We start from the raw sequence: 13827 nt of genomic DNA, 5'->3' as shown, positions 1-13827 counted from the left end.
GAGGACAGGATTTTAGTCTATCAGTGACTTAGTCAGTGAAGGTGACGGCACATAGTGAGGTGCTGACTTACATAAAGGAGGTCACCCAGGAGCTGGCAGAAGCTTCAGTGAGGACCTATTATTTGGGCACAAGCAGGTTCTCTCAAGGAACTGTTTTCTTTAGACCCTATTAGACAACATCTGAAGCAGTTAGGCTGCCAATTTGATATCTGGGACAAAAATATAATGACAAGGACCCTGAAACCTTCTAAATTATTCTAGTTTGTGCTTGACTATAAGGTAAAGGAGAAACAGCCTTAAATAACATCTACAAATGATCCTCAGCCTGCATTTTGCCACTGTTTCAAACCCACTCCCTTGTGAATCATAACTAGAGATCTTCAAGAGAGAGAGAGTCCATCCCCCAACTCCTTTCCCACAGCACATCAATGAACAGTGAAGTGGCCATAAAAGGGGGGAAGAAGACAAAGAAAGATATGGATGAAATAAAAGATGGAACAGCCAGTTTCTGAATCAAAATGATAGTCCTTCTGAGACCAAAGCAGATAAATGTAAGAATAGAAGACAAGTGACCTGGATATTCCTTTGTCATTCCCCAAAATGGCTGTCAAATGAGCAAGTCCCTTTTTTCTCCACATTAGTGATTTAAACACAAGGTGGGAAGGATAAGCTCTGCCTTCCCTCTACACAGCAAAGATGGGAGATAAACAGAAAAAAAAAAAAAAAATCACAGGAGAGCTTTTCCTTTGTGAAAGCAATGTTTATTTCTAGAACTTTCTACCTTAACAGGCACTGTAACAGTTTGAAGCTGGAGTGAGCTTCCGCAACAATCACATGAGCGGGTAAATTTCTGGGCAGTGTGCTTTTATTGCTTATGAAGTTACCTCAATTTATGGAGATATTGAACTCATTATGTGTCGCTCTTCCCATTTTCAGTCTTCATTTTCAGACAGATCAAAGCTTTGAGTAGAAAAAAGCAAGTAAGCAAGTTATAAAAGTGCCAGAAGAAAATATGGATGGTTAAAACAAAAAATCCTGGGGTTGGGGAGGACTTTTTAGGCATGATGCCAAAATCAGAACCCATAAAGGAGCTGATCAATAAATTTTAAACCAAAAACTTCTATATAGCACAACAAATAATATAATAAACAATGATCACAATAAGACTTAAAAATCTTAAAAACTACAAAAAAAGTAGCAATAAGAAGATACCCCATAATTAAAACTGGCAAAGAATTCTGACAAAAGAATAAAAAGGAGTGGTGAAAAAAATATAAGCAGATGTTTAACTTCACCAGGTCAAATAGATAGCCAGACTGAAAATGGGAAGAGCAACAATGTCCTGGGTAGGTGGGATTCGGGAACACGCACATCCATGAACCACTGGGAGAAATGAAAACCACTTTTTCTTATAGGTGGAAACATTTTTAACATTCATACCCTTTGAGGTAGTAACCCACATTTAAGTATTTACCTAAGGAGATAAGCAGAACAGTCCCCATAGGGAACTGGTTAATATAAATTATATTCATATAAGAAACAAGGTGTATTTACAACAAAGAATACAGAGTTTCACATATTAAATGGAAAGGAACACATTTATTCTACCATGCGGCCAGCGCAATGGTTTCATTAATGAGGTTCTAGGCATAAAAGTTAGCTAGTGAGATCGAAATAAACACACAGACTCAGTTACCTTTTTCTATGACCAGGTCCGAGATGGCTCCCCTCTCTGGTTCCCTTCTCTAACCGCCCGGCAGGGCAGCAAGGATTACTCAGGGCTAGCAGGAGAGAGAGAGAGCGAGCACGCCAGGGAGTAGCCTTTTATTGGGGAGCAAGTAATTCAGGGGAGAATTCCATCCAATGAAGGTTGAAGGGGGGGCCGCACTCCAAGGTCAGGGTCAGTGATTGGGCCTCCGGGGTCAGTGGTCAGTTACACCCCCACACGGACAGGTTCTCTCAACAGGAGAGGGCCGGGAAAGCTCCGACACAGCCAGAGCGCCTCAGACCCTAACCGGGAGTCACCCAGTCACGTGTGAGAATGGCTTCCGACAATTTATAATGCAATAATTATGGAGTGATTCCATTTTTGTTAAATCTCACACTCAATTTTCACACAAATGAAAATTGTTCAAACAAATTGACATAATGGTCACATTTGGCCATGGGGTTTTATCTTATTTCAACTTTTAAGGTTTTTTTTGTATTGTTTACATTAAAAAAAATTTAAAAACCTATTTTCTCATTTTAAAAATTCCTACTTCAATTTTAGGAGAAACATTTTTTAGAAGGTGGTACTTACTGAAGCTGGGTGACACGGAGGTGGAGGATCACTATGCTATTTTCTTTACAGTTTTGAAAATTCGTAAGTTAAAAGATACCCAACAGGAGAGAAAGGAATAGGCAATAGATTCAGAGGGCCAGAGTTCATTAAAGGGGACACAAAGAAAAAGTATCTGTGGTAAAATGAACTCGAAGCCCATTCTTTTTTTGTTGTTTGTTTTAGTGGTGCTTCGGAGGGAATCTGGGGCCTCATACATGATAGGTAAGCGCTAATCACTGAGCAGCACCCCAACCCCTTAAAGCCCATTTATACAACTAGAAAGAAAGGTAAAGATAAAACAAAGTCGATTAGAACTCCAGAACAGTGGAGCTGCAGATGGAAACCATGGGCCAAAGAGATGAGATTTAAATAAACAGAAACCTTTAGTCTATGAGACAGATTCCCTCTGATCAGAATGGGTATATGCTGATGCTGCACCAAACAGAACTCAGTTTGCCTCCATAAAAATGCTCCTTAGTATTGGAACATTTTATGTATTAATTATGCTAGGGCTGTGGATGTGGCTCAAGCGGTAGCGCGCTTGCCTGGCATGCGTGCGGCCCGGGTTCGATCATCAGCACCACATACAAAGATGTTGTGTCCGCCGAAAACTAAAAATAAATAAATAAATAAATATTTTTTTTTAAAAAAATTATGCTAGATTTTAAGTCTGTCAGAAATAATATATTTAGAATTTTGTAACTATTTCACATATCATTTTTAACCTTAAAGTTTGACTTGTTTTGAAAAGATGGAGGCCAAAAATATATTTGTAATTTTGAAATGTGACTGCATACAATCATATTTTGAAACTTACCTAGAATATTAAAGAATATGCTAATTCTTAGAAACACAGATCTACACTTTAAGGACCATTCCTAAAATAATTAAAATGACAAAGAGTTTTAACATGATGTTAAGATTTACCATAGGAATCACTGTTGTTCAGCTATCAGCTTAATTGTGTATGAGATGATACATGGCTAGAGGTAAAGCTATCTCAAGATTTATTGAACAAGTGTAATTAGAACATGTAACAAAATTCTGACTGCAGATTATTTGAATTTTAAAAATTTCCTAATAAGTTAATAAAAGCAAATTTATTTTGAAAACATAACAGTGCATTGCATGTCTGCCACTCATAGCTGAACTTTATTTAGACAAAAGAGAAAAAATAGATTAAAATATGGGTACTCAATTTAATAAGCATAATGCAAGTCTGTTTGCAAATAGTGTTATATAATAGAAAACTCTGGACTATAATTTTCAAAGACAGATAGTGAAATCACTGGCCTTTTCTAGCTGTATGTTTCTCCATCTTCTGTTTGAGAGACAGATGCATACACACATGACAAGAAAACAAAGCAGTTAGGTTGACTTTGTAGGTCTTCATAGTTAGTGATTCTTTAGTGCTTACTGTCAAAATATAGGTTTCTATTTGTTTTGGTTGACAGCTTTCTTTAAATTATATCACTGAAAAGGATATTAGTTGTATAAAATCAAACAAAATATTTAATTTTTATTATTATTAAATTTTACAGGTGGATGTTTCTTAGAGGTTTTGCTTTTATTTTTTTCTGTAATACTTAATTGTGCAGATTGTAAAACAGATTTGTGTATTTTCATTTAGGAACACTTTTCTCCTTAAATTGTTCTGCACAAATGACTATTTTTAGGGAAAATAGTTTTTTATGCCACTAAATTGAATTTATTATTTTTGTACATGCATAACCAGGGTGGTGAGGAAGTAATATTTTATGGAATACTTTTGTTCTATTTGAATTTTTCCTATACATTTATTACTTAAAATTATCACTAAGAACAGTGTCATGAAATCTAGGTTGAGAGTGAATACAGTAAATATGAGAACATGTAGTTCAAATAGATACCATTTCTGAAGACAAAGGGAGAGAAATACTGCCACTGCCAAGTAATGGAAGTATAAGGGCAGTGTTCACATTGTGCAAGTATTTAAGAGAATGTATAAAGACAAAAATCCTACTTTCATGGATATAAATAGTTTCTTAAAGTAGCTGGAAAGGGAAAAATAATCTAAAATAGGAAATGCAGCATGGTCGCCATATTGTAAACTGTGCCAAGGTTATACAAATTGTAGTTGATATTGATCAGAGTTTAATTATTTCATCATTTTTACTTTAATAGGGGATAATGAATGTCAGAAAATCTGTAATGTTTTATTTGAAAGATGTAAATAATGTATATAGACTTATATGTGATGGGATGGGGGAAGTATTTAAATTCTAGGTTTTTTTTTAAAAGGAAGAAACTGAATGTTTATAAGAAAATTAATAAATACTTATATGTTTGGCCATGAAAAAAAAAGTGCTCCTTAATGAAACACACTCCAAAAAAATTTAGGGTGGGGCTGGGGAGTGTGGCTCAAGTGGCAGCCCGCTTGCCTGCCATACCTGCGGCCCGGGTTCGATCCTCAGCACCACATACAAACAAAGATGTTGTGAACACCAAAAACTGAAAAATAAATATTAAAAATTAAAAACAAATTTTTAGGGTGGCATATGCCTATAGACCCAGCCACCCAGAGTATCACTTCCAGGGTACATAGCAAGACCACATTAGGGGCTGGAGATGTAGCTCAAGCGGTAGCGCGCTCGCCTGGCATGCATGAGGCCCAGGTTCAATCCTCAGCACCACATACAAAAAAAACCAAAGATGTTGTGTCTGTCAAAAGCTAAAAAATAAATATTAAAAAATTCTGTTAAAAAAAAAAAGACCACATTAAAAAAGAACAAAAAACAAAAGCCAGGCACAGTGGCACATTTTTGTAATCCCAACAGCTTGGGAGGCTAAGGCAGGAGGATTGTGAGTTCAAAGCCAGCCTCAGCCTCAGTGCTATGCTACTCAGTGAGATCTTATCTCTAAATAAAATAAAAAATAGGATTGGGGATGAGGCTCAGTGATTAAGTGCCCCACACATTCAATCCCCGATACCAAAACAGAAAAAACAAAAAAGAAATAAGTAAGATGAATAAAATCTACAAAAGCCCTAACCAAACATTTTCTCACATGTCAAATTTATTGCTCAAATAAAAACATGTAATGAGAATGGCTGATTTGACCCTCTAAATGAGTACTTCAACAAAAAAAAAAATTATTTGTACAAGGCAGAACAGGACCTGAGTTGTGGCTAAAAAATACTGGCTAGGCCCTGAAAAGAAAAGGAAAGCAAATGGCAAATAAACATAAAAATATGTTCAATCTTGCTAGTAATAAAGAAAATACAAACAAAACCCACTGCAAGATAGCACTTCACTTTCACTAAACTGGCAAAAATGATCACTATAACAATATCAGGTGATATGATTAGAATAATCGGAGCAACTGAAGCCTGCTGGTGGGAGGGCCTGGCTGATGTGGTGGAGCAGGAGCACAGATGCACCTGGGGCAGTGGTTCTCCAGGATTCTTTGGCATGGCACTCAGGAGCTCCTGAGTCCCCTGTAGGAGGTGCTGGAGACCCTCATCCCAGCCACAAGAAGTAAAGCATGTGATCTGTGAGAGCCATAAGCACACTCCATGACCCCTGACCACTAGGACAGATGGAGACTTTGTAAAGTGGAAGGCAAATCTGGAGAAATCTCAAAATGTAGCAGAGTGGCAGTGAAACAGTAAATATTACAGTTAGGCCTGGAATATAGAAGTTAGAAAATACAGTACTCTTCTAGGAAAAACAGATTAGGTAAGGGGCATTCAAAGAACTAATGGCAGAAAGGTTCCAGAATTTACTCAACCTCCAATTTAGAAAGCCCAACAAATCCAAAAAGAAGGTAAACAAAAACAAATCCACACTCAGACATGTTACTGCAAATCTGGAACACCACAGACAAATTAAAAGCTCCCTAAGGGGGAGGGGGAAAGACAGATTAGAAGCAATCAGACAGTTGAGTTAGGGGGATTTGGCGGGTGGGGAGGGGATACTGGGGATGGAACTGAGCTATATTCCATCCTTGACAGCTGACTTTAAGAAAAACTATTTTAATGAGGTTTGATTTACAATTATATTAATCATTTATTTTAAGTGCACAATTCAATGATCTTCTGTAAATTTGCTGATGGTACAATCATTACCACAGTTTTAGAATGTTTCCATCACCAAGATAAGATCCCTTGAGCCCATTTACAGCAAATCCCTGTTCCCATTCTACTCCAAGAAGCCAACCTGCTCTCTGTGTGATTATCTTTACTGGACACTTCACATACATGGAACCACACAACACATGTTTGGTTTCTTCCATTTAGTAGGTTTTTGAGGTTCATCTATTTGTAGCATCTGTCAAAACTTTATTCATTTTGTTGCTGAACAGCAGTCTATCATATGTATCCAGTCCAGTTGGTGGACATTTGGGCTGTGCCTACTTTTAGTTATTTTGAACAATAATGCTCTGAACACTCACCTCCCAGTCTCTGTGAGGACCTTGCTTTATTTCCCCAGGGTATGTACTTACCAGTGGAACTGCTGGGCCACACAATACATTTATGTTTAACTTGTTAAGAAACAGCCAAAGTATTTTCCAAAAATGTGGTATTTTAAATTTCTACTGGCAGTGAACAAAGGCCCCTGTTTCTCCATATCCTCTGGAGGTAGGTGTATTATTGTCTGCCTCTTTGATTACAGCTATTTCAGTGAGTGTGAAGTGGTATTTTATTGTGGTTTTAATTTGCAATTCCCTGATGACTAATTTGCTTTCTTCAAATGACTAAAGATGTTGAGCATCTTTTCAATGTGTTTACTTGGCATATCTTTTTTGGTGAAATGTCTATTCAAATCCTTTGCCTATGTTTAAATTGAGTTGTTTGTCTTCCTGTGTGGTAGGTTTTTTATATAGTCTGGATACAAGTCTTAGATCTAACAATGGACTTTTAGTAGCAATAATAATTTGGAAGAGAATGGAATCTTCAACGATATTTTTGAGAGAAAAGAATTGTGAATATAGAATTCTGTTCATAGGTAAAACATTTTATGAATGAGGGTTAATGAAAAACATTTTCAGATACACAGAAACAGTTTACCACCAAAAGACTCATTAATGTGCATTGGCTGTTGTTTCATAACAATACAAATGGTTTAAAATAACACACATTTATCATCTCCCAGCTTCATGTGTCAGAAATTCAGAGGTAGCTGAACTAGGTGGCCTTGATCAGGGTTTCTTGCAAGGCCACAGTCAAGGTCCTGGCCAGGGCTGCAGGGTCCACATCCCAGGTAGCTAACTTACAAGGGTAGCAGGTTAGTACTGGGGTCAACAGGTGGCTTCCACTCCTCTCCACAAAAGACATCTCCTGGGTTGCTAGGTAATCTCATGACACAACAGCTGAGTCCCCCAGTGAGTGGGCCAAGAAAGAGGAAGGCAAAAAGTGCAGCGTATTTGACAACCCAGCCTTGGAAGTTTCCTCAGTGTTCTAAGGGCTGTACAACTCAGCTCACATATTTATGCAACTTCTTAAGGATATACTGCAAAAATAAGAAAATGGTCCCAGAAAGAAGCTCAAGGGTGAAGAAGAAATGGTGAGCCAGGTGCAGGGGTGTGTGCCTATAATCCCAGGTACTCAGGAGGCTGAGGCAGGAGGATTGAAAATCCCAGGCCAGAATGGGCAATTTAGTGAGACCATGTCTCAAAATATAAAAAAGGGTTGGGGATGTGGCTCATGGTTAAATGCTCCTGGGATCAATCCCTGGTACTGAAAGGAAGAAAGAAAGGAAAGAATCATCCAGAAACACAGAAGGGAAGGAAAAAAAGACAAACAGAAAGCATGAATTAGGAGGGTAAGGGAAAAAATCCAAACATCAGTAACCACACTGAGCATACACATATTAAACACTCAAGGTCAAAGACAGATTATATTTAAAAATCAAAATCCACCCGTATGTTCTTGGTAAGAGGTCACCTAAAATAAAAGACTGGTGAGTTATACCAGGCATATCATAATCTATGAAAGTTGCTACAATGTTATCCATACCAGAAAAAGTAGCCATACAAGAGAATGGATCACTAGTTCAGTTAATTCTAAACCTATATTTAATAAAAATAGCTTAAAATAAATGCCACAAAACTGTCAGAAGTATAAGACGACAATAGTAACTGTAAGGAGATCATTATCAGATGGGAATATTTTTAAAAATATTTCTTTCTTAGTTGAAGTTGGACACAATACCTTTATTAATTTATTTTTATGTGGTGCTGAGGATTGAATCCAGGGTCTTGCACATGCTAAGCGAGCACTCTACTGCTGAACCACAACCCTAGCCCCAGATGGGCATATTTTAACATACTGCAGATAAAGCAGATTCATCAGATGTCACAAACCACTTTATGTAAGTAAAGTTGGAACTTGGATACAAAAGGCAAATTCCTAAAAAATGTAACAGAAATAAGTAAGCCAGAGAAAATATGACTGGCTCTATAACTATTAAAGACATTGATCAGTAATTTAAAAATAATTTAAATTTCATATGTAGTTAATAGTTAAGTAGGAAAAAATTGATGATATCACAGTTACTTGACTTGGTAAATACAGAATCCTGAACCCAACAACTGGAAACCATACTCTTTTCTTTCCCTCAAACATATATGGGATGTTTTTAAAAGATGATCTTATATTTTAGGGTAAAGCAAGTTAACAACAAATTTCAAAGAATCGGTAATATGATGATTAGTTTTTTCCATTAAAATGCAATTTAGTTAGAAATCAGGAATAAGAAGAGCTATGGTGGGCTGGGGTTGTGGCTCAGCAGTACAGTGCTTGCCTAGCACTTGCCAGGCCCTAGGTTCGATCCTCAGCACCACGTAAGAATAAATAAATAAAATAAAAGTATTGTGTCCAACTACAAATAAAAAATAAAAAAATAAAATATCTGGGGATGTGGCTCAGTGGTTGAGTGCCCCTGGGTTCAATCTTGGGTACTGCCCCCTCCAAAAGCCAGGGTTTAAAAAAAAAAAAAAAAAGAGAAGAGTTATGGTATGAATATGCCCCACGCCAAAGTTCCTGTGCTGGAATCTTAATTCCCTATGCCACCACATTGGGAAGTGGGACCCTTAAGAGGTAAGGGGATCATGAGGGCTGTTATTGTGGGAGTGGGTTCCTTATGGAGAGAGCAGTCTGTTATAAAACCCATCTTGACCCTCTCTTGCCTTGTGATGTCTTCACCACTTCATAATGCAGCAAGAGGGCTCTCACCAGATGCAGCCAGGCAACCTTGGACTTCCCAGTTTCTAGAACTGTCAGCCAAATAAAGTTCTGTTGTTTAAAAATTATCCCTCTGTTACGGCACAAAATGAATTAGAACAATAAGTTCAAGACAATACACTTAAAAATATAAAACATCATTGTAAAGAACTCATGAGCCAGGTGGGTGGCACCCACCTATAATTCCAAGCAGGAGGATTACAAATTCCAGGCCAGTCTGGGCAACTCAGCAAGACCCTGTCTCAAAGCGAAAAGGACTGGGAATGTAACTCAGTGGTAGAGTGCCCCTGGGTTCAATTCCCTGTGGAAGAGGGGAAGGAGGAGGAGGAAAAAGGGAGGCGGAGGAGGAGGAAGAAGAGGAGGAGGAAGAAAAGGAAGGAGAAGGAAAAGAAGCAAGAGGAGAAGAAGAATAAGGAGAAGGAGAAGTAAGAGGAAGAGAAAAAGGAGGAGAAAGAGAAGAAAGAGGAGGAGGAGAAGGAGAAGGAGAAGAACAAGAACAAGAACAACAACAACAACATCATCATCATCATCATCATCATCATCATACAGGACCAAAGAGAAAATCCTAAAAAGAAATCAGAAAATATTCAGAACCAAAAACTGAAATATTATGTATCAAAATTGAGCTATGTCACTAAAACAGTTCTTAGAGGGAACTTAATTTTGATATTATTTTAAAAAGGAAACAACAGTCTCAAGTGGTTATATCAGAAAAAGTACTGAAATGAATGAATTAAGCAGCAATTAAAAGTAAAAAATAAAAGGCCAACAAAATAAGCTCCCAATTTAAAAGTAAGAAAGTAGGACAAAAGCAAATTTCATAAAATATGTACTAGTCTTAGAAGACTAATAAAATTTAAAACCTGAAAATTGTTTTTAAAGTGGCATACTCTAGATAAAGCCAATTCATCAGATTAGGGGATGTCACAAACCGCTTTATGTAAGTGAAGTTGGAAACTTAGATACAAAAGGCAAAATCCTAAAAAATGTAACAGAAATTATTAAATAAGCCAGAGAAAATCTGAATGGCTCTTTAACTATTAAAGACATCAGTAATTTAAACTGTTCTGAAAAAGAAAACATCTGAGTAGGCTATGTGGCACACATCTGTAATCCCAGTGACTCAGGAGGCTGAGGCAGGAGGATCACAAGTTCAAGCTCAGTCTCAGCAACTTAGTGAGACCCTGTCTCAAAATAAAAAATGAAAAGGGCTTTGGATGTAGCTCAGTGGTACAGGGCCCCTAGGTTCAATTCCCAATACTGGGAAGAAGGAGAGAGAGAGAGAGAGAGAGAGAGAGAGAGAGAGAGAGAGAGAACATCAGGTCTAGATGATGATTACAGGCAAATTTTATCAAATATTCAAATTTCAACTTAATACACATTCTTCCAGAGGATCAAAAGGAAGAAACACTTTCAATTCATTTAATAAAATTAACATAACTTTAGTACCCAAAGAAAAATTACAAAATAATCATTAACCATCATAAATGCAAATTTTCAAAATAAAATATTAGCAAATTGAATCTAATATTGTATTTTAAAAATGCATCATAACTCAGTTACGTTTATTCCAGGAATCTAAAGATGCTTTAACATTAGGAAACTTATGCATGCAATTTTCCTCATGAACAAATTAAAGGACAAAATATATGATTTTTCCAACAAATCGGGTATCAAGAATCTGGTAAAAGTAAACATCATTTATGAAAAATTCTCTCAGCAAACTTGGAGAGGAAAAGCCTTTCTTAGCACAAAGATAAGCATCTCAAATCTATAGCAAACACTAAAGGTAAAATGTTAGGATAACTTGGAATGGAATGGAGGGCTCCTCATTCCTGTTTCTACTCCTGGTTATACTGTCATCAAGACCCCAGACAGCCCTGGAAGAGAACAAAAGGACACGAACATATAAAGACTTGAGACGGAAGGGCTGTGGGGCAGCTCAGCAGTGGAGACCTTGCATGGCATGCAAAAAGAGTGGGGGGGAGAGAAAGCGCGAGCGAGCGCTAAAATGAAAGAAATTGCAGATTGATATATGGTAGGTCATTCAGGAAATCCAAAATAATTCTCATTATTAGGATTAGTGAGAGCTTATTAACAAGGTTGCTAGATTTCTGCATTTCTAGGTACTAGCAACAAAGAATTAGAAAATGTTATTTAAAAAATATATAATTTACAAAGCAGGAGCAATAGCTAATGACTGCTATGTATTCACTACACAGCTCTACAAAGAGGAACTCCCATCAGCCAGATTTCCTGACATGGAAAAGGAGGACCAGGAGTTGGATCCACCCAAGTTCACACCACTGCACACAGCTTAGGGAGTGAGGACTTGGATCCAGGCAGGCTGGCCCTGGAGCCTGTGCTCCAGGCCACTACTCTAACCTGCTTCCCCCACAAGATGTGCAGGACCTACGAGGCAATGTAAGATACTACACAAAAGTCAGCGTGAGATAGTAAACAGTGAAAGAGATGCCATGCTCACACACAAGGGAAACTCAAGATCTAAATTCTGGGCAGGGGTTAAGGCTCAGTGGTAGAGTGCTCACCTGGCACATGTGAGGCACTGGGTTTGATCCTCAGCACCACATAAAAATAAATAAAATAATGGTACCGTGTCCATCTACAACTAAAAGAAAAAAATCTCAATTCTTCTTTAGACGGAAATAAAGTTATCACGACCCTGATCAAAATTCCACCAGGATTCTCCATATGTGATAATTCTTTAAATTTATAATTTAGAAAAAGGACTAAGAAAAACTTTTTTTTTAAAGAAGAGAAACGAGGCTTAGAAATTGGCCTATGAGATGCCTGGATTTACCATAATGCAGCAGTTGTTGATATCAGGTGGTGTCTGTGAACTACAGTAGGCCAACAGACAGAAGAGGGCGCCAAGAAACAATCCCACAATTATATAGAAACTTGATAAGAAAAAGACAGTGCTTAGTAACCTAGGACGGGGACAAAACATGAGGTGGAAAACGAAGCTTGGATTCACCCCTCACACCACACAGCAAATATTTTCCAGGTCCATCAAATGCTTATGTGTGAAATGCAAATGCTTCCTGAGAAATATGGGATGACAGTATGGATGGATTTCTAAAAACAAGACCCTGAAACCGAGAAATCCAGCTATATAAAAATCAGGAATTTTCTATTCATTAGGAGACACATATACAGACAAGCTTTAATTTGGAGGAGATGTTAAAATCATAATACTGACAAGGGTCTAGAAACTAAAGAACTATAGTTTGATAAGAAAAAGACTAACCAATGAAAAGGCGGGCAAAAGACACAAACAGACGTTTCCCGTTTCCAGGAGAGGAAACACGAAGGGCCAATAAATACACAAAAATATGTTCAACCTCATTTGGAATCAGGGAAATGCAAATGGAAATGAAAATACCATTTTACACCCACAAAATTGGCAAAATGAAGTGTGGGTGAAGATGTGCTGCGACAGGAACTCACATGCTGCCAGAGGGAGTACTGACTGCACGGTCACTTTAGAAAACCATTAGACTTCCTCTGTGGTTGCTGCCCTGTGTGAAGTCCGTGACCCAGCAACTTCACTGCCAGCTAGGTGATGGTGGGTCAGCTGCTCCATCTCCCTCTGCCTCCACTTCCTCATCTGTGAAATGACTGCTGGAATGACACCAACTCGCAGGGATGCCAGGTGACTGGGATACACAAAAATACTGCTGGGGCTGCCGGCACACTATTTGCATTTTGCATAAGCTCGAAGACACTGTTTGCATTTTGCTCATTAGAAACCAAACACACACCACCAGAGAGCGCTCGATACACTGATGCAACATTGGGTAGCTTGCCTGAGGCCTGGCAGCTCGTGGTGCTGGCCAAGATGCTGGAGTCTGCTCTTAACTGGGTCCTCTACTTAAATCAGAGACCATAGGCATCAGGGCCAATCCTGCCCGCCACTAGAGGGCACCAATGCCAAGAAAGTGTGTGTGTGATGGGGGTGCGGGGCGCAACCAGATAAAGAAATGAGGAAACCTTCCCTCCCCCTAGCTATGCTGCCAATCCACGTCCCCTCTGGACCCCCTTCGGGGGTCATTCTCTGCCACCTGAGGCCTAGGCATGCTGGAGGGCAGAGGCTGCCCTCCTCTTAATTTAATCTCCCGGATTCCTGCCACAGTGATTTGAAAGAAAACTGGAAATGTGTAGTTTATTTAATTAAACCATCCAATGTAAATATATTAAAAGAATAAAAACTATCTGCTTCCCCTCACCATTAAGCATAAAAACCCCAGAATTTTCATCT

At 38.2% G+C, this 13827-nt stretch overlaps 1 protein-coding gene across 2 annotated transcripts in view; it reads right to left on the bottom strand.

Moving 5' to 3' along the window:
• Positions 1-13827, bottom strand: part of Pacs1 (phosphofurin acidic cluster sorting protein 1) — a 139785-nt gene that overhangs the window by 44891 nt on the left and 81067 nt on the right. Inside the window, exon 1 of one of the 2 annotated variants that reach the window (XM_076847615.2) lies at positions 1697-1740. The exons of the other annotated variant lie outside the window; for it this stretch is intronic. The gene's annotated coding sequence lies outside the window, so the exon portion shown is untranslated. Of the gene's footprint in view, positions 1-1696; positions 1741-13827 lie in introns of those variants that run through there. 2 annotated transcript variants of the gene reach the window in all.

Source organism: Callospermophilus lateralis, chromosome 2 (genome assembly GCF_048772815.1).
Source record: "Callospermophilus lateralis isolate mCalLat2 chromosome 2, mCalLat2.hap1, whole genome shotgun sequence".
Taxonomy (NCBI): Eukaryota; Metazoa; Chordata; class Mammalia; order Rodentia; family Sciuridae; genus Callospermophilus; species Callospermophilus lateralis.
The sequence above is the reverse complement of the archived record's forward strand: the minus strand, read 5'-3'. Positions and strand labels throughout refer to the sequence as shown.